Raw genomic sequence first — 19,918 nt, 5'->3', positions numbered from 1 at the left:
TCATGGCTTTTTATGCCTGAGGCACTAAAGGCTATTTGAGAGGCCAACGACCTCCCAATCTCTCTCTCCACATGGTGACACACTCTTCTATCAGAGGAGCATCATGCACTTGGGCTTAGTTCAATTTGTTATTGATTTGAGTATTCTTTTCCTCATATGCTATCATATGCAGAACTTCCATATGCTTCACTCTATCAGAACCATCACACAGATTTCATTCTACTACCTAAAATGAATTTAGAATTTTTTTATTTATATACTTTATGTATATGGGTGTTTTTGTTGGCATGCACATTTAAACACCAGAAGAGGGCATCAGATCCCATGGAATTCTAGTTAGATGGCTGTGAGCCAACATGTGGGTGTTGGGAATTGAATTCAAGAACTATGAAAGAGCAGTCAGTGATCTTAACCACTGAGCTAATTCTCCTGACCTTCCTTCCTTCCTTCCTTCCTTCCTTCCTTCCTTCCTTCCTTCCTTCCCTCCCTCCCTCCCTCCCTCCTTCCCCTCCCTCGCTCCCTCCCTCCTCCCCCTCCTCGCTCCCTCCCTCCTCCCCCTCCTCGCTCCCTCCCTCCCTCCCTCCCTTCTCCCCCCCTCCCTCCCTCCCTCTCTCCCTCCCTCTCTCCTTCCTTTCTTTCTTTCTTTTTTTTTTGTTTTTTTTTTGTGCTTTTAAATATTTTATTTTTGTCATATTTAAAAATTTGTGATTGCTAGGAACTGTATTTAGGATGGGATACAGATTAGCAGTTCATATTAAAAGCATGCAGGATAGTGCCAAGCATATTGAAGCATCATCAATGGCTTGAGGTTTTTGTGAGGAAGATTTAGGGATTTTACACAGGGAAGAAAATGTAAATCCATGTTTCAAGAAGATGTATCTTTGGAAATATTGAGACAAGGTTTTTCTGTAGCTTTGGAGCCTGTCCTGGAACTAGCTCTTGTAGACCAGGCTGGCCTGCATCTGCCTCCCAAGTGCTGGGATTAGAGGCATGCATCACCACTGCCTGGCTCTAAAATGAATTTCTTATAGGGGAGAGAGAACCTACTCCCTGAAAAGATTTCCCAACTATTCATTTGACAAAGCATTAACATCCGAAAGATGAGGAACTCAAAACTTCAACAACTAATTAAACTGAGTAAATAATTTAAAGTTTTTTCAAAGAAAGAAGTGTGTAAGGCCAACAAGTATATAAAAATATTGGCAGAGGCAGAGGCAGGTGGATCTCTGTGAGTTTGAGGTCAGCCTGGTCTACAGAATGAGTTTCAAGACAGCCAGGGTTACACAGCAAAACCCTGTCGTGAAAAAAAATAGCATCATTAGTTACTAAGAACATGTAAATATAAACTACAATCATAGTGACTGATACCTGTAATCCTAGGATTCAACAGGCTGAGGCTGGAAACCAGCTTAGTGATAGAGTGTTGCCTAGCAGGTGGGTGATCAAGATCTATCCCCACCATCACAAAAATCAAACAAGCAAACAACTCTGCTAAAATATCATCTCATCTCAGCCAAAAAACAAAGCCGGAACTTGGGAGCTACTTTTATCAGTAAAGTGTTTGCCAATTACCACCAGAACCCATGCTTTAAAAACCAAAAAAAAAAAAAAAAAACCCAAAAAACAAAACCAAAAACAAACCAAACACACAACCAAACAAACAAAAACTGGAGCAACTTCTGTATTATTTAATGATCTATCTACTTTAAGGTAAGATAGACAAGCTGGGTGGTGATGGGCACACTCCTTTAATACCAGCACTTGGGAGGCAGAGGCAGTTGGAAAAACCAAAAAAAAAAAAAGAAAAAAAAGAAAAAAAGAAAGAACAAAGATAAAATAGACATGTAACAAGCATTTCTGCCTATCTACCTACCTATCTACTTATTTATTTCAGGCAGTGTTTCACTGAGCATTTCTTTTAAAATGAGTGTCCTGGAACTAACTCTGTAGACCAGGCTGCCTTCCAAATGAGAGATCTACCTGCCTCTGTCTCCCAAGTGCTGGGATTAAAGGCATGCTCCAGTATGCTCTGCTAATATTTGTCTTCTTAAATCTGTTTCTCTGTATTTGATAAAATTAAAGGAAATAAATAAATGTATTTGCTATATTAAAAAAAAGCCTGGTGTCATACCCTGTAATTGTAACCTCAGCAGGGGTGGTGGTGGTGGTAACAGGATAACATTAAGATGACAATGTGACTGTATTTAAGACCCATAAAACAAAACAAAATCTTGTGTCTTTTTTCTCTCCCATGAGACAGGGTTTCTCTGTGTAGCCCTGGCTGTCCTGGAACTCACTCTGTAGACCAGGCTGGCCTCGGTCTCAGACATCAACCTGCCTCTGCCTCCCAAGTGCTGGGATTAGAGGTATGTGGCACCACCACCTAGCCAAATCTTGTGTCTTAAAATGCAACTACATTGTCCTCTTAATGTCATAGTTCAGGTTTCATGGCAAATTATGTTTGCAGTGCTGGGGATGAAACCTAGGGTCTTGCCCATGGTAGGCAAATAGTCTACTACTGAGCTGCACTCTGAACACCAAGGCAGAATAAAAAGGAAAAACCATGCAAAGTACTTTGTGACTACAAGGACAGAAAAACAGAAAACTGTAGTGATATTTTGTTTGTGTTTTAACAAATAAAGTTTGTCTGAAGATCAGAAGAGAAGCAAAGTGGTCAGCCACTAAAGAGTTCTTACCGCTACCGATGTTCAGACCAAAGGGGCAATCCCATCCTCTGACTGCATCTCCAGACTGCATCTGTCTCCACCAAACCCCAGACAGCATCCAAGGTCCTGTCTCCTCCTGCCTTATAGTCCCCTCTCCTCCCAGCCATATCCCTCTCTGTCTCCACCTTCTTAGTGCTAGGATTAAAGGTGTGAGTCACCACTGTCTGGCCTCTAGTAGCTTAGTTCTGCACTCTGATCTTCAGGCAAGCTTTATTTGTTAAAACACAAACAAAATATCACTACATAAAACATCCAACAGACTTGTGGAAATTAAATAATAAACTCTTATACAAACTAAAGGAAAAATATTACAAGGAAAATTAGAAACATATGCACAAAAATCCAAAACCTATACAGCAAAAGCAGCTTTAAGAAAAATGTAAAGCTAAAACTTATTTTAAATAATTTCTAATCAACAACCTAACTACAAAAGAACTAAACCAAAATCCTTTAAGAAAGGAAAGAATAATAAAGATCATAGCAGAAATAAAAAAGAGTGTAGCAAAAGAGGTAGAAAATTTAATAAACTAAACTTAGTTCTTTTTTGTACAGTGTTAGTTATCAAGGCCAGGTATACTAGGCAAGTGATTTGCACTGAAGTACAACCCACAGAATCTAAAGTTGGCTCTTGCAAAATATTAACAAAGCTTTAGCTAGACAGGCAAAGCTGTGAAAAGACTGAAATAATCCAGAAAATAAAAATGAGGCTATTCTTGTCACCCTTAAAGAAATGAAAAGGAATTTTTAAAAAAATAATGTGGACAATTGTATCTTAAAATCTTGTTAATCAAAATAACTGAAAAAAATTCTAGAAAGAGAAAATCTAACAGGACCTAATCAGTATTAGGAAGTCTGAATAGACTAGTAGTTTAGTCATTGAAAAACCGTAGAGAAGCTGGGAATAGTTGTGCATGTCTTTAATCCCAGCACTCAGCAGGCAGAGGTAGGCGAATCTTTGTGAGTTCAAAGTCAGCCTGGCCTACACTTTAAATTTTAGGACAGCCAGGGCTATGTAGAGCAACATCTGTCTCAAAACACGAAAGACCAAAGCCCCAAACAAATAAGCCTCAAAAAGAGAGAAAGAGAGAACTGTGGACAAGCAGCGTTCTAGTCCTTAATTCCAAATTTTGGGGAGGCAGGAGACTCCCTTGTATCCACTTCAGGGCCAGCCTGGGCTATAGACCCCTCCCTATCCTTTGTCAATATCGGTGCAAAATTACCTTCAACAAACAACAAACACCAGCAAATCCATTAACCGATTTTTTTTTTATAAGCTGTCAACTACTTCTTTTGGAAAGCACACCTGTTGTGTGTTGCCTCTCATATTTCCTCTCTTTCCCTCCTCACCTTTTTTCACAGAGCATGGTTTGTTTGTTTTTCACCCTAATATCCTGAGTAAGGGTCCGCTCGACCACGACCACCCCCAATTCCATTGCAAATTACACACAAAACTCCATTCCCTGCTAAAATGCCAAACTAGAACTACCCTAATAAATACTAGGGAATACTGCTCACTCAGTCGACCGAGTTCTAGATTTTTCTTTACTAAAGAGGTCTTGTGGGCTTCCAGAACCTTGGCCACAAAGTAGTCAGGGGAGTGCTCCTGCGACCAGGGCTGAAGAAGACAGTACTTCATGGGCATCTAGCGGCGGCAGGTGATCCCAGAAGGCCGAAAATGGAGGATTAAGGCAGGTTCCGTTCACCTCACAACTTCAGTAAGGACAGAAGAACTTCATGGTAAGGTACTCCCAGGCTGCAGGTCGAGGAACTTATGGCCCTGATGGAACAGATTTGCAGGCAGCTGGCCATGTCCCAGCATTGTGGGCCATCCCACCACCCGCCTCAGCTTCTGACACACTACCAAAGCATCATGCTCCACAGCATTAAATGGCTGCCTCAGCCTGTGACTCAGTTAAAATGTCCCTCCGGGAACTAGCTGATCCCTCCGCACGTATGCGACAGGCTTACGCCTCAACTCTACAAGCCCCATTCCTCCGCCACAAGTCCGTGACTCAGTTATAAGTCTATCCTGGTTATATGTTTATCCCTCCAAGTATATATATATCCCTCCACCACACATGTACTCTTTTGTTGTTGCACATATAGTCTTCCACTGCACTGCACGTGTAGTCTTCTGTTTTTGCACGTGCATTACCTCACCACATGTATCCTTCCGCTTTCCACAGCTGGGTCTGCTTTTCACTGTAGGTTTATCACTCCGCCACACACCTATATGCTGCTTCTGTGTGGCCATTTCAAAAGAATTTTGAAATCTATCACTTGAATTTTCAGTTTTCTACAGACTAATTCTATTTTTAAAAAATATTTTTCTTTGTGTTATCAGTTCTTCAAAGGGGCTATCTTCATGTTCAGGTACAGTTTTCCTTCGGGGGTGATGAAAAAAGTTCTGTAATTAGAGGATAGTTGTGACTGGAGATGTAGAGAACATAGTGAATGTTGTAAAACTAAAGCTTGCAATTTAAAATAGTTATAATTGTGAAATTGATATTCACAATTTATCACCATATTAAAAAGTACACCTCGAAATTCCAACGTTTTCCGGTTGTTACCCCTCACATACAGTAGCCTAGCCTCCAAGAGGTTTTTTAGCTGGTGATGTGAGCTGGCTATCATGAGACTTTAAGATGTTTCTGAGCTATTTTCCTTTCTAGAACGTTCTGTCCAACAAGCCTGGAGTGACTGTTTAGTCCAAATCGTCCTGTAACTTGACTGTGGAGCCTGACTTAGGTGAGTTTCCGTTATAGTAGAATGTGTACACTTTTTCTTTGAATTTTTGGGACGAGTCTCTTTCACACCAGCATGGCAACCAGTGGTGTGCTGAGATTCAATAACATGGGAGTCCACTGGACTTTGCTGTTCTTGCTAGGTTAAAAGATTCCTGCATTTAATTTTCAGTAGATGCTGCCTTATTTAGCATGGTAAAGAATCTGAACTGATCTTATTTTCAGAGTATGTGAGTATTCTTTTCCTTACATTCTCATAACTAGTGGATATTATTAGCGCTTTTAATTTTTGGCAACCTCATGGATAAGTGAATGGTATTTAATAAATGCTTTGATTTACAAATTGCTAATCATTTTTTAGTGTTTTTAAAATTTTTATTTTTTATGTGTATGAATGTTTTGCCTGCATATATGTATGTGCACCATATATATGTCTGGTGTCTGAAGAAGTCAGAAGAGGGCTTTGAATCCCCTGAAACAGGAATTATTAATGGCTGTGAGCCACCTTCTGGGTTCTGGGAATCCAACCAAGGTCTTCTGTAAGAGTAGCAAGTGCTCTTAACAATTGCACAGTTTCTCCAACCCCCTTCTTACTTTTTTCGTGAAGTATTTGTTTTTCATCCGAAGTTCAGCCTATCTGAAGTATGTGGTACTATCTTTTGATGTTTCATTGTTCTTAGATTACTAATTTGTATGATTTCCTTAAATATGATGCTAATTAATCATTTACTACATATATTTAGTCTTTGTCACTCAATCTATATCTGTTTTTAGTTTTTAGTGGTAAGGTAGATATTTTATTTTTTTAAAAAAGTGAAAAAAAACCCTAAATTTTATCTTTTTTCTTCCTTCCATACAGTAGGTTATTAAGAGTTTTTAAAGTAATAAAATATGTAAATCTTTTTTCATGGCATTTAGGCCTGAACATTGCTTAGAAAAGTCTTTTCTATTCAAAAATTGTGAAATGTTTATTATATACTTTTATTTTTATATTATCCATTTAATTAATTTATTTTATGTGTATGAGAGTTTTGCCTGCATGTATGTGTGTGCTCCACATGCATGCCTAGTGTCCAAGGAGATCAGAATAAGGGATCAGATCCCCTGGAACTGGAGTTAAAGATGGTTGTAAGAGTTACCATGTGGGTGTTGGGAACTGAACCCAGGTCCTCTGGAAGAGCAACAAATGCTTTTAACTGCTAAGCATCCCTCCACCCACATCTTTAAAGATATTTTAAATACCTTAGTGGTTGTGTTTCTTATGTTTAGTTCTTTATTCTTTCTGTATTATATTCTTGTACTTAAAGTAGCACTCTCTTTTTTGAGTAGCCTAAGACCCTAATTCAGTATTTTTCCCAATTTTCTTAGCTACTTTGCATTTTCTCTTCTAAGCTTTGAAGTTAGTTAATTTAAGTCTCAAGATATTCTCATTTGACGTTTTTGTTTATTTGGTTGGCTTTCTTTCTTCCTTCCTTCCTTCCTTCCTTCCTTCCTTCCTTCCTTCTTTCTTTCTTTCTTTCCTTCCTTCTTTCTTTCGAGATAGGGTCTCACTGTGTGGCCCAGGCTGACCTTGAATTCTTTCTTCTGCCTCCAAAGTGATGGGATTGCAGGTATGTGCCTGCAATCTATACATGGTATACACGATACATGATACCATTTGATTTTTAATTGTCATTTCATGGAATGTAAAAATTAGTAAATGGCTGGGATATTTATAATATTAAGTAATCTCCCCAAGATCATGATATATAGCTATTTATAATTACAGTTTATTAACATCCTATTTTATATTTTTTTGGTCGTGATGGAGATCAAACATTAGTCCCCATAAATCCCAGGTAAGTCCTCTATTACTAAGATACATTCCAGCTCTTTAAAAAAAATTCGTTTAGTATGTATATACATGTGTGTGTATGTAGGTCAGGGCACAACTTTATGGAGTTAGCTGTCTTCTACTTTTTTGTGAGTTTAGGGGTTTGAACTCAGGTCTGTAGGCTTTCATGGCAGGCACCCTCACCCACTGAGCCGTCTTTATGGCTCCTCTTGTGGATTTTTTTAAACACCTGGTTTCAGTAGCCTAGGCTGATCTGAAACTGGATATCCTCATTTCTCAGTTTCCCAAGTGCTGGGGTTACAGGTGCCACTAGGCTATGCTTTCTTTTTTATATTTTTATTTATAGTGATATTACTACTACACTACTACTTCTACTACTATTTTGTTTTTAGAGACAGGATTTTTCTGTGCAACAATCCTGGCTATCCTGGAACTCCTCTGTAGACCAGGCTAGTCTCGAACTCACAGAGTTCTGCCTGGAGTGCTGGGATTAATGGTGTATGCTACCACTGCTTGGTTTACACTTTATTATTATTAGTAGTAGTATGGTGTGTGTGTGTGTGGTGCATGTGCACATGCTTACACTTGAATACAAATGCAGGAATATATAGATACACACACACACACATAGGTATGGTGTATGTGTGCGGGTATGAGAGGACAACTTTCAGCAGTTGGTTCTTTCTACTATAAGTTCTGAGGATCCAAATTAGGTTGTCAGGCTTTGAAGCAAGAACTTTTACCCACTAAGGCATTTCTACCAATCCTTACCCTGATTTTTTTTGCTTTTACTTTGCTTCCTAATTATTATTTTTTATTTCATGTGCATTGGTGTTTTGCTTGCATGTATGAGGGTGTTAGATACCCTGGAATTACAGACAGTTGTGAGCTGCCATGTGGGTGCTGGGAATTGAACCCAGGTCATCTGGAAGTACAACCAGATGGCTCTTCACTGCTGAGCCATCTCTCCAGCCTCCTTTTTTTGCTTTTTAAATTATAGAAGCAGGGACAATTTCTTTTTTTCTTTTTTTCTTTTTTTACTTTTGACAGTCGATTTATGGGAAATACTGGTGGAGCTTTCTGGATTAATATTTTACACTTTTTATTTTTTTGGTTTATTTTTTTATATTTAAAAATTTCCTGCTGAGTAATTACAAGGTCATTAAAGTGCTTGTCACCATAAGCAAAGTCACATTTTCCTTTATGCACTTTGTTTTTTTTATTTTTTTTATTTTTTAATTTTTTTTTCTTTTTCTTTTTTTTCCCCTCCTCCTCCCCCTTCCCTCCCCTCCCTTCCACCCATACCCCCACTCCACCCCTCTCCAAGACAAAGAGCCATCAGGGTTCCCTTTTCTATAATCTTTAGTTCATGATTTCAGAATCAAAGATCACAGTATTTTCCCTGACTCTGGTAATAAGCAGTGTATTGTACCAGGGAAGTTATTCTCAAATCTTAAGTGTACTGATACTGTAAAATTTCAGCTTATTTTAATATTAAATGCCACATTAAAAGATAAAAAAAATTTCCATCTCCACCCCTCTTCCTCTCCCTTCCCTCCCCTCCCCTCCACCCATACCCCCCCCCTCTTCAGGCCAAGGAGCCATCGGGATTCCCTACTCTATGTTAAGACCAAGGTTCTCCGAACTCCCCCCAGGTCCAGGAAGGTGATCAACCAAGCTGAGAAGGCTCCCACAGAGCCTATCCATGCAGAAGAGTCAAAGCTCAGCGCCTTTGTCCTTGGCTTCTCAGTCAGCCTCCACCGGCGGCCACATTCAGAGAGTCTGGTTTGGTCTCATGTTCCATCAGTCCCAATCCAACTGGAGTTGGTGATCTCCTGTTAGTTCTGTCCCACCGTCTCCATGGGTGAACTCACCCCTCACGGTCCTGACTTTCTTTCTTATGTTCTCTCTCCTTCTGCTCCTCATCAGGACCTTGGGAGCTCAGTCCGGTGCTCCAATGTGGGGCTCAGTCATTTTCTTCATCTATCGCCAGGTGGAGGTTCTATGGTGATATGCAAGAAATTCATGAGTATGGCTATAGGAACTGGCCTTTTCAGGCTCCCTCTCCTCAGCTTCCCAAGAAACTAGCTAGGGGCGTCTCCCTGGAAACCTGGGAACCCCTCTAGGGTCAAGTCTCTTGACAACCCTCAGATGGCTCCCTAAATTAAGATATATGCTTCCCTGCTCCCATATCCACCCTTCCTGTATTTCAAGCATCCCATTCCTCCGAGCTCCCCCCATTCTCCCCTTCACACTTTTTTCTCCCCATCTTCCCTTGGCCCCGTCTCGCCCCACCCTCAAGTTCCCAATTTTTGCTTGGCAATCGTGTCTACTTCCAATATCCAGGAGGATTACTATATCTTTTGGGGGGGGGTTCACCTTCTTATTATCTTCTCAAGGATCCCGAATTATAGGCTCCATGTCCTTTAGTTATGGCTAGAAACCAATTATGAGTGAGTACATCCCATGTTCATCTTTTGGGGTCTGGGTTACCTCACTCAGAATAGTATTTTCTATTTCCCAAGGAACTAGCTGGGGGCGTCTTCCTGGACACCTGGTAACCCCTCTAGAGTCAAGTCTCTGCCAACCCTAGAATGGCTCCCTTAATTAACATATATAATTCCTTGTTCCCATAACCACCCTACCTATATCCCAACCATCCTATTCCCCCAAGCTCTTCCCATCCTCCACTTCACATTTTTCTCTCCCCATCCCCCCATCCCACCCCACCCCCAAGTTCCCATTTTTTTGTCCGGCAATCTTGTCTACTTCCAATATCCAGGAAGATAACTATATGTTTTTCTTTGGATTCACCTTCTTATATAGCTTCTCTAGGATTTTTTACGAATTATAGGCTCGATGTCCTTTAATTATGGCTAGAAATCACTTATGAGTGAGTACATCCCATGTTCATCTTTTTGGGCCTGGGTTACCTCACTCAGGATGGTGTTTTCTATTTCCATCCATTTGCATGCAAAATTCAAGATGTCATTGTTTTTCATCGCTGAGTAGTACTCTAATATGTATATATTCCACACTTTCTTCGTCCATTCTTCCACTGAAGGGCATCTAGGTTGTTTCCAGGATCTGGCTAATACAAATAATGCTGCTATGAACATAGTTGAGCAAATGCTTTTGTAGTATGACTGGGCATCTCTTGGGTAGATTCCCAATAGTGGAACTGCTGGGTCCTGGGGTAGGTTGATCCCGAATTTCCTGAGAAACCGCCAAGTTTCTCAGGAAACTGCTTTCCAAAGTGGTTGCACAAGTGTGCATTCCCACCAGCAATGGATGAGTGTACCCCTTACCCCACAACCTCTCCAGCAAAGGCTATCATTGCTGTTTTGGATTTTAGCCAATCTGACAGGTATAAGATGATATCTCAATGTTGTTTTGATTTGCATTTCCCTGACAGCTAAGGAGGTTGAGCATGACCTTAAGTGTCTTTTGGCCATTTGAACTTCTTCTGTTGAGAATTCTCTGTTCAGTTCAGAGCCCCATTTTTTAATTGGGTTAATTAGCATTTTAAAGTCTAGTCTCTTGAGTTCCTTATATATTTTAGAGATCAGACCTTTGTCTGTTGCGGGGTTTGTGAAGATCTTTTCCCAGTCAGTAGGCTGCCTTTGTGTCTTTTCTTTTTTTTTCTTTCTTTCTTTTTTTTTTTTTTTGGTTTTTCAAGACAGGGTTTCTCTGCAGCTTTTTTAGAGCCTGTCCTGGACCTAGCTCTTGTAGACCAAGTTCTGGCCTCGAACTCACAGAGATCCGCCTGCCTCTGCCTCCCAAGTGCTGGGATTAAAGGCGTGCGCCACCACCGCCCGGCTTTCTTTTTCTTTTCTTTTCTTTTTTTTTTTTATTCTTTGTGTCTTAGTGACAGTGTCCTTTGCTTTACAGAAGCTGCTCAGCTTCAGGAGGTCCCATTTATTCAATGTTGCCCTTAATGTCTGTGCAGCTGGGGTTATGCGTAGGAAACGGTCTTCTGTGCCCATTTGTTGTAGAGTACTTCCTACTTTCTCCTCTATCAAGCTCAGTGTGTTCAAATTAATATTGAGGTCTTTAATCCATTTGGACTTGAGTTTTGTGCATGGTGATAGATATGGATCTACTTTCATTCTTCTACAGGTTGACATCCAGTTATGCCAGCACCATTTGTTGAAGATGCCCTCTTTCTTCCATTGTGTACTTTTGGCTCCTTTATCAAAAATCAGGTGTTCATAGGTTTGTGGTTTAAGATCCGGGTCTTCTATACGATTCCATTGGTCGACTTCTCTGTTTTTATGCCAATACCAAGCTGTTTTCAATACTGTAGCTCTGTAATAGATTTTGAAGTCAGGGATGGTAATGCCTCCAGAAGTACCTTTATTTTATAAGATTGTTTTGGCTATCCTGGGTTTCTTGTTTTTCCATATAAAGTTGATTATTGTCCTCTCAAGATCTGTGAAGAATTTTGATGGGACTTGATGGGGATTGCATTAAATCTATACATTGCTTTTGGTAGAATTGCCATTTTTACTATGTTGATCCTCCCAAAACACGTGCAGGGGAGATCCTTCCATTTTCTGGTATCCTCTTCAATTTCTTTCTTCAAAGACTTAAAGTTCTTGTCAAATAGATCTTTCAGTTTCACTTCCTTGGTTATAGTTACCCCAAGATATTTTATGCTATTTGTGGCTATCGTGAAAGGTGATGCTTCTCTGATTTCCCTCTCTGCTTCCTTATCCTTTGTGTATAGGAGGGCAACTGAGTTTTTGGAGTTGATCTTGTATCCTGCCACGTTACTGAAGGAGTTTATCAGCTGTAGGAGTTCTTTGGTGGAGTTTTTGGGGTCGCTTATGTACACTATCATATCATCTGCAAATAACGAAAGTTTAACTTCTTCCTTTCCAGTTCGAATCCCCTTGATCCCCTTATGTTGTCTTATTGCTATTACTAGAACTTCAAGCACTATATTGAAGAGATAAGGAGAGAGTGGACAGCCTTGTCGTGTTCCTGAATTTAGTGGGATAGCCTTGAGTTTCTCTCCGTTTAATTTGATGTTAGCTGTCGGCTTGCTGTAAATAGCTTTTATTATATTTAGGAATGACCCTTGTATCCCTAATCTCTCCAAGACCTTTATCATAAAAGGGTGCTGAATTTTGTCAAATGCTTTTTCAGCATCTAATGAGATGACCATATGGTTTTTTTCTTCAGTTTATTTATATGATGGATTACATTGATAGATTTTCGTATGTTGAACCAGCCCTGCATCTCTGGGATGAAGCCTAGTTGATCGTAGTGGATAATTTTTCTAATGTGTTCTTGGATTCGGTTTGCCAGTATTTTATTGAGAATTTTTGCATCAGTGTTCATGAGTGAGATTGGCCTGTAATTCTCTTTCTTGGTTGAGTCTTTGTGTGGTTTTGGTATCAGGGTAACTGTAGCTTCATAGAAGGAATTTGGCAGTGACTCTTGTGTTTCTATATTATGAAATACCTTAAGGAGTATAGGTATTAGGTCTTCTTGGAAGTTCTGGTAGAATTCCGCATTGAAACCATCTGGTCCTGGGCTCTTTTTGGTAGGGAGGTTTCTGATAACAGTTTCTAATTCTTCGCGACTAACAGGACTATTTAGAGCATTTACCTGGTCCTGGTTTAACTTTGGTATATGGTATTTATCTAAAAAACTGTCCATTTCTTTTACATTTTCCAGTTTTGTGGCATACAGGCTTTTGTAGTAAGATCTAATGATTCTCTGAATTTCCTCTGTGTCTGTGGTTATGTCCCCCTTTTCATTTCTGATCTTATTAATTTGCGTGTTCTCCCTCTGCCATTTGATTAGTTTGGCTAAGGGTTTGTCAATCTTGTTGATTTTCTCCAAGAACCAGCTTTTTGTTTCATTGATTCTTTGGATTGTTTTCTGTGTTTCTATTTTGTTGATTTCTGCCCTCAGTTTGATTATTTCCAGTCTTCTACTTCTCCTAGGTGAGTCTGCTTCTTTTTTTTCCAGAGCTTTCAGGTGTGCTGTTAAGTCACCAATGAGTGCTTTCTCCATTTTCTTTAAGTGGGCACTTAGTGCTATGAACTTTCCTCTAAGCACTGCTTTCATTGTGTCCCATAGGTTTGAGTATGTTGTGTCTTTGTTTTCATTAAATTCAAGAAAGACTTTAATTTCTTTCTTATTTCTTCTTGACCCAGGGGTGGTTCAGTAGTTGACTGTTCAGTTTCCATGAGTTTGTGGGCTTTCTGGGGGTAGCATTGTTGTTGATTTCTAATTTTAATCCATGGTGATCCGATAAGGTGCAGTTGCTTACTAATATTTTTTTGTAACTGTGGAAGTTTGCTTTGTTACCAAGTATATGGTCAATTTTCGAAAAGGTTCCATGAGCTGCAGAGAAGAAGGTATATTCTTTCCTGTTTGGGTGGAATGTTCTATAGATGTCTGTTAAGTCCAATTGATTCATTACCTCCATTAAGTCTTTCAATTCTCTGTTAGGTTTCTGTCTGATTGACCTGTCCATTGGTGAGAGAGGAGTGTTGAAGTCTCCATCTATTAGTGTGTGTGGTTTGATGGCTGCCTTGAGTTCTAGAAGTGTTTCTTTTACATAAGTGGGAGGTTTTATATTAAGGGCAAAGATATTCAGGATTGAGACTTCATTCTGAAGGATTTTTCCTGTTATGAGTATAAAGTGTCCCTTTCCATCTCTTCTGATTGATTTTAGTTTGAAGTCAACTTTGTTAGAAATTAGTATGGCCACACCGGCTTGTTTCTTAGGTCCGTTTGCTTGGTAAACCTTTTCCCAACCCTTTACTCTGAGTAGGTGTCTGTCTTTGTGGTTGAGGTGTGTTTCTTGTAAACAGCAAAATGTTGGATCCTGTTTTTGTATCCAGTCTCTTAGCCTGTGCCTTTTTATAGGTGAATTGAGTCCATTGATATTAAGTGATATTAATGACCAGTGGTTATTAACTCCGGTCATTTTTTTTGTAGTAGAGTTTGTGAGTTTCCCTTCTTCTAGTTGTGCTGGTGAAAGGTGGCTAGATGCCTGAGTTATTGTGGGCGTTGTTGGACTCAGAGTTTCCAATTCCAGTCTTCCCTCAGATTGTGTTTTCTTCATTACCTCCATTTCATTTATCAGGTCTTGTACTCTTTCCCTTACCTGTTTGATTTCTTTTTCTTGTTTTTCTTGGGTATCTTTGAGAGATTTATTTATTTCGTCTGCCTTTTTGTTTGTCATCTCCATTTCTTTATAGCAGTTTTTTACCTCCTGTTTAAGGTCCTCTATTATTTTCATAAAGTACTGTTTAAGGTCTGTTTCTTCTATATCTTCTGGGGTAGGGTGTTCAATTCTTGTTGTTTCAGGATGTCTGGATTGTGGTGATGTCATGTTGCCTTTCATGTTGTTGGAGTTCTTGCATTGGTGCCTGCCCATCTCTTCCTTCAAATGGAGCTGGGAGGCGCTTGGTGTCCTAGACCAATCTTTGCTGTGACTGAAACTGGTTGGATCTCCCCAGTGCCAGAGGAGGACCTATTCCTTGCATCACAATCTGAAGAAGCCCGCACTCCCTTGCAGGAATCCTCAGGCCTGCCTGGAGGTCAGAGTCTGACCCCTTTGGGTGGATGGCCTTAGTACAGGAGCAGGACACCTGAAAACACTAGGGAAGGCAGTCCAGATGGAACTCCAGGGCACAGGATCAGGGATTCCAGGCAGCCCAGGGACGCAGCCCGGACAAAAGGGCCAAGGTGGGGGCAGGGTAGGATGGAATATCACACAGCGAACCTGGCAGCACAATCTGAAGGAGCCCACACTCCCTTGCAGGAATCCTCAGACCTGCCTGGAGGCCAGAGTCTGACCCCCTTTGGGTGGATGGCCTTAGTACAGGAGCAGGACACCTGAAAACACTAGGGAAGGCTTGGGAGAGGCAGGGACGTGAGAAACAAAGACAAGCCTGCAGAGGGAGGTGGGAGGAGGGGTTCTGTGCTCTCTTCCAGGGCAGGTTGCCCCAGGGTCGCAGCCACTCACCAGTCCAGATGGAACTCCAGGGCACAGCTCAGTTTTCTTTTATTTGTAGTTGCTCAGCACTATCTTCACCCACAGCTCCTCCCATCTGTAGAGAGCAACTACTTATTCACCAAGGTGCAGCTGCCATGCTGACAAACTCTCTCCACACAAGGGAGCCCAAGGCACAGTCCAGGGACAATTTCTTAAGAGACACTATACTTCCAAGGTAGAGGAAGCAGGCCAGAGCAAATAAAGTTTTAATTCCTTTCCCTTTTAATTTTGTTTTATTTTCTTTGTGTTTTGTTATTTTGTTTGTTTACATTTAGGTTGAACTTTACTTTTGTTGATTTGAGAAAGGGTCTAATGTGGCGAAGGTGGGACTCAAGCTGGCTGAGGCCTTTATCACCTCATTTTAAGCAATGCTGGAATCTAACCCAGGGCCTTTAGAGTGCTAGATGGGCCCTCTGAGCAACATTCCCAGCACTTTCTTTTAGTTACTTATTTGTGTGTGTGTGTGTGTGTGTGTGTGTGTGTGTGTGTGTAGGGGGGGGGGTCATGTGAGTGTTCACATATCATACAGAAAGTGGAGGCCAAAGGATAACTCATTGGGAATCAGTTTTCTTCTTCCACCATGTAGGTTCCACGAATGGAACTCAGGTTATCAGCTTGGTGGCAACCATTGTTACCCTAGGAGCCATCTCACTAGACTGTTTTTTAAATATAAATTTATTATTATTGTGTGTGTGTGGCAGTATGTACGAAGGTCAGAGAACAATTATATGGAATCAGCTCTTTTTTCCACCTTTATGTGGGTTCTGGGGATTGAACTCAGATTGTCAGGTTGTACAGCAAGTGCTTTTTACCCATTGAACCATCTTGCTGGCCTCTGTTTTGTTTGCTTTTTTGAGACCAGGTCTTGCTATATGGCCCTAAACTTCTGGGCTTAGACTACTGAGTGGCTAGGACTATACTGTGTGTACCCCATGACTGGTTCCTTTCTTTTTTCTGGACCAAGCAAGTTCCATTTGTTTCCTTCTTGATTGTTTGGATGTTATATATTCTGTTTCTGTTCTAGTAGTCAGTGGTTACTTTTAAGTTTGTGTGTGCGTGGTGTAGCATGTGTGGTATATATACATATGTGTTGTGTATATACATATATGTGTGCATACAATAGTGCACACATGAAAAGGCTAGAGGAGGCTGTCTAATTTCCTATTTTTATCACTCTTCACCTTATTCTTTGACACCAGGTCTTTCACTGAACCTACACTGGTGACCAGTAACCCCAAGCGATCCTCCTGTTTCCACTCTTCCAAAGCACTGGGCTTTCCCACTTTTTTCCCAAAGTATGGCCATTCCCACTTTTTAACATAGGTACCATGATCTGAAATCAGGTTCTCATGTTTTTGTAGTTACCCACTGAACCATCTCTCCAGTCCTTACTTTTCATTTTTTACACCAACATATTTTCTCTCAATTTTGAGTCTTACATTGTTTCTATAAAATTCCCTCTAGAAAAGTTTATAAGCAAATTTTTATTCTTCATATTTACAACTTACTCCTTGAGAAATTATTCAGTTTGTTCACTTGCCAAAGGTAAACATGAACATAGTTTAAGTGTAGGTCAACAAAGTTTTCTATAAATGGCCAGATAGCATTTATAGAAAACTTAGGAGCCTTAGGTGGTGGGAAAGTTAATAAAATGGCTCTGGGAAAATAATTTTTTATGAACATCGAGGTTTCTTTCTTGATTTTCTTTATTTTATGTAGCCCTGGCCATCCTGGATCTAGCTCTGTAGACCAGGCTGGCCTCGAACTCAGATTTGCTTTCTCTATCTCCTGAGTGCCAGGCTTAAAGGTATGTGCCACTACTATCCAGTTGAATACTGAGGTTTCAATCCCATGTAATTTTTATATGTTCTGAATAGTCCCATTTCTTTTCAAATATTTAAAAGGTATAAATATGAGCCATGCAGGAGGCAGAGGCAGACACATATCTGTAAATTCAAGGCTAGCCTGTTCTACATAGAAAGTTCCATGGCTACAAAGAAAGAACCTATCTCAAAAGAAAAAAAAAGGTATAAATGTTTGCATGCTGTTCAAAACCAGGTAGTGGACCTATAGGGTAGATTTTGTCAATTCTTGGTGCTAGAGTTAAATATTTCTATGTAGTGATGAGCAGCAGGCTGTGTTTCTGCCGCCCAGCTCCCGGCTGCCTGGATAGCTTATGCCCCGAAATAACAACACACAAATTGTATTCATTTAAACACTGCCTGGCCCATTAGCTCTAGCCTCTTACTGGCTAACTCTCACATCTTGTTTAACCCATTTCTAATAATCTATGTAGCACCACAAGGTGGTGGCTTACCGGGAAAGATTCAGCATGTCTGACCTGGTAGCTGACTTCATGGCGACTGCCTCACTGCCTTCTTCCTCCCAGCATTCTGTTCTGTCTTCCCTGCCTACCTATGTTCTAACATATCAGACCAAGCAGTTTTCTTTATTAATTAACCAATAGATAGAAGACCCTCCCACATCATTTCTACTAAGCTTATTAACCAAAACTTAGCAACTTAATTTTTTTATTATTATTAAAAATTTCTGACTCCTCCCTGCCTCCCATTTACCCACCTCCCCCTCCACTCCCCCTCCACTCCCCCTCCCTCTCTTGTCCAAAGAGCAGTAAGGGTTCCCTGCCCTGTGGGAAGTCCAAGCTCCTCCCCACCCCATCCAGGTCCAGGAAGGTGAGCATCCAAACAGGCTAGCCCTCCCCCCAAAGCCAGTATGCGTAGTAGGATCCAAATCCAGTGTCATTGTCCTTGGCTTCTCAACAGCCCTCATTGTCTGCCATGTTCAGGGAGTCTGGATTTATCCAATGCTTATTCAGTCCCAGTCCAGCTGGCCTTGGTGAGCTCCGATTAGATTAGCCCCACCATCTCAGTGGATGGGAGCACCTCTCGCAGTCCAGACTTCCTTGCTCATGTTCTCCCTCCTTCTGCTCCTCATTTGGGCCTTGGGAGTTCAGTCCAGTGACCAATGTGTGGCTCTGTCTTTATCTCCATCCATCGCCAGATGAGGTTCCCTCACGGTCCTGACTTTCTTTCTCATGTTCTCCCTCCTTCTGCTCCTCGTCAGGACCTTGGGAGCTCAGTCCGGTGCTCCAGTGTGGGGCCAGTGTGGGGCTCTGTCTCTATCTCCATCCATCGCCAGGTGAAGGTTCTATGGTGATATGCAAGATATTCATCAGTATGGCTATAGGATCTGGCCTTTTCTGACTCCCTCTCCTCAGCTGCCCAAGGAAGTAGCTGGGAGCATCTCCCTGGATACCTGGGAACCCCTCTAGAGTTAAGTCTCTTGACAACCCTAAAATGGCTCCCTTAATTAAGATATATGCTTCCCTGCTCCCATATCCACCCTTCCTATATCCCAACCATCCCATTCCCCCAAGCTCTCCCCACCCTCCCCTTCACACTTTTCTCTCCCCATTTCCCCTTACCCCCATCCCACCCCGCCCCCAAGTTCCCAATTTTTGCCTGGCCATCTTGACCACTTCCAATATCCAGGAGGATAACTACATGTTTTTCTTTGGGTTCACCTTCTTATTATCTTCTCTAGGATCACGAATTATAGGCTTGATGTCCTTTATTTATGGCTAGAAACTGATTATGAGTGAGTACATCCTATGTTCATCTTTTTGGGTCTGGGTTACCTCACTCAGAATAGTGTTTTCTATTTCCATCCATTTGCATGCAAAATTCAAGATGTCATTGTTTTTTTATCACTGAGTAGTACTCTAATATGTATATATTCCACAGTTTCTTCATCCATTCTTCCACTGAAGGGCATCTAGGTTGTTTCCAGGATCTGGCTATTACAAATAATGCTGCTATGAACATAGTTGAACAAATGCTTTTGTAGTATGATTGGGCATCTCTTGGGTATATTCCCAAGAGTGGAATTGCTGGGTCCTGGGATAGGTTGATCCCGAATTTCCTGAGAAACTGCCACACTGCTTTCCAAAGTGGTTGCAGAAGTTTGCATTCCCACCAGCAATGGATGAGTATACCCCTTACCCCACAACCTCTCCAGCAAAGGCTATCATTGGTGTTTTGGATTTTAGCCAGTCTGACAGGTGTAAGATGGTATCTCAAAGTTGTTTTGATTTTCATTTCCCTGACAGCTAAGGAGGTTGAGCATGACCTTAAGTGTCTTTTGGCCATTTGAACTTCTTCTGTTGAGAATTCTCTGTTCAGTTCAGAGCCCCATTTTTTAATTGGGTTAATTAGCATTTTAAAGTCTAGTCTCTTGAGTTCCTTATATATTTTGGCGATCAGACCTTTGTCAGTTGTGGGGTTGGTGAAGATCTTTTCCCAGTCAGTAGGCTGCCTTTGTGTCTTAGTGACAGTGTCCTTTGCTTTACAGAAGCTGCTCAGCTTCAGGAGGTCCCATTTATTCAATGTTGCCCTTAATGTCTGTGCAGCTGGGGTTATGCGTAGGAAACGGTCTTCTGTGCCCATTTGTTGTAGAGTACTTCCCACTTTCTCCTCTATCAAGCTCAGTGTGTTCAGATTAATATTGAGGTCTTTAATCCATTTGGACTTGAGTTTTGTGCATGGTGATAGATATGGATCTACTTTCATTC

General features: G+C 41.0%; 1 protein-coding gene across 1 annotated transcript in view; it reads right to left on the bottom strand.

Moving 5' to 3' along the window:
- Tktl1 (transketolase like 1) overlaps positions 1 to 19,918 on the bottom strand; it is a 45,148-nt gene that overhangs the window by 23,313 nt on the left and 1,917 nt on the right.

Source organism: Arvicola amphibius, chromosome X (genome assembly GCF_903992535.2).
Source record: "Arvicola amphibius chromosome X, mArvAmp1.2, whole genome shotgun sequence".
Taxonomy (NCBI): Eukaryota; Metazoa; Chordata; class Mammalia; order Rodentia; family Cricetidae; genus Arvicola; species Arvicola amphibius.
Note: the sequence above shows the minus strand (reverse complement) of the source record. Positions and strands in the feature narration are given on the sequence as shown.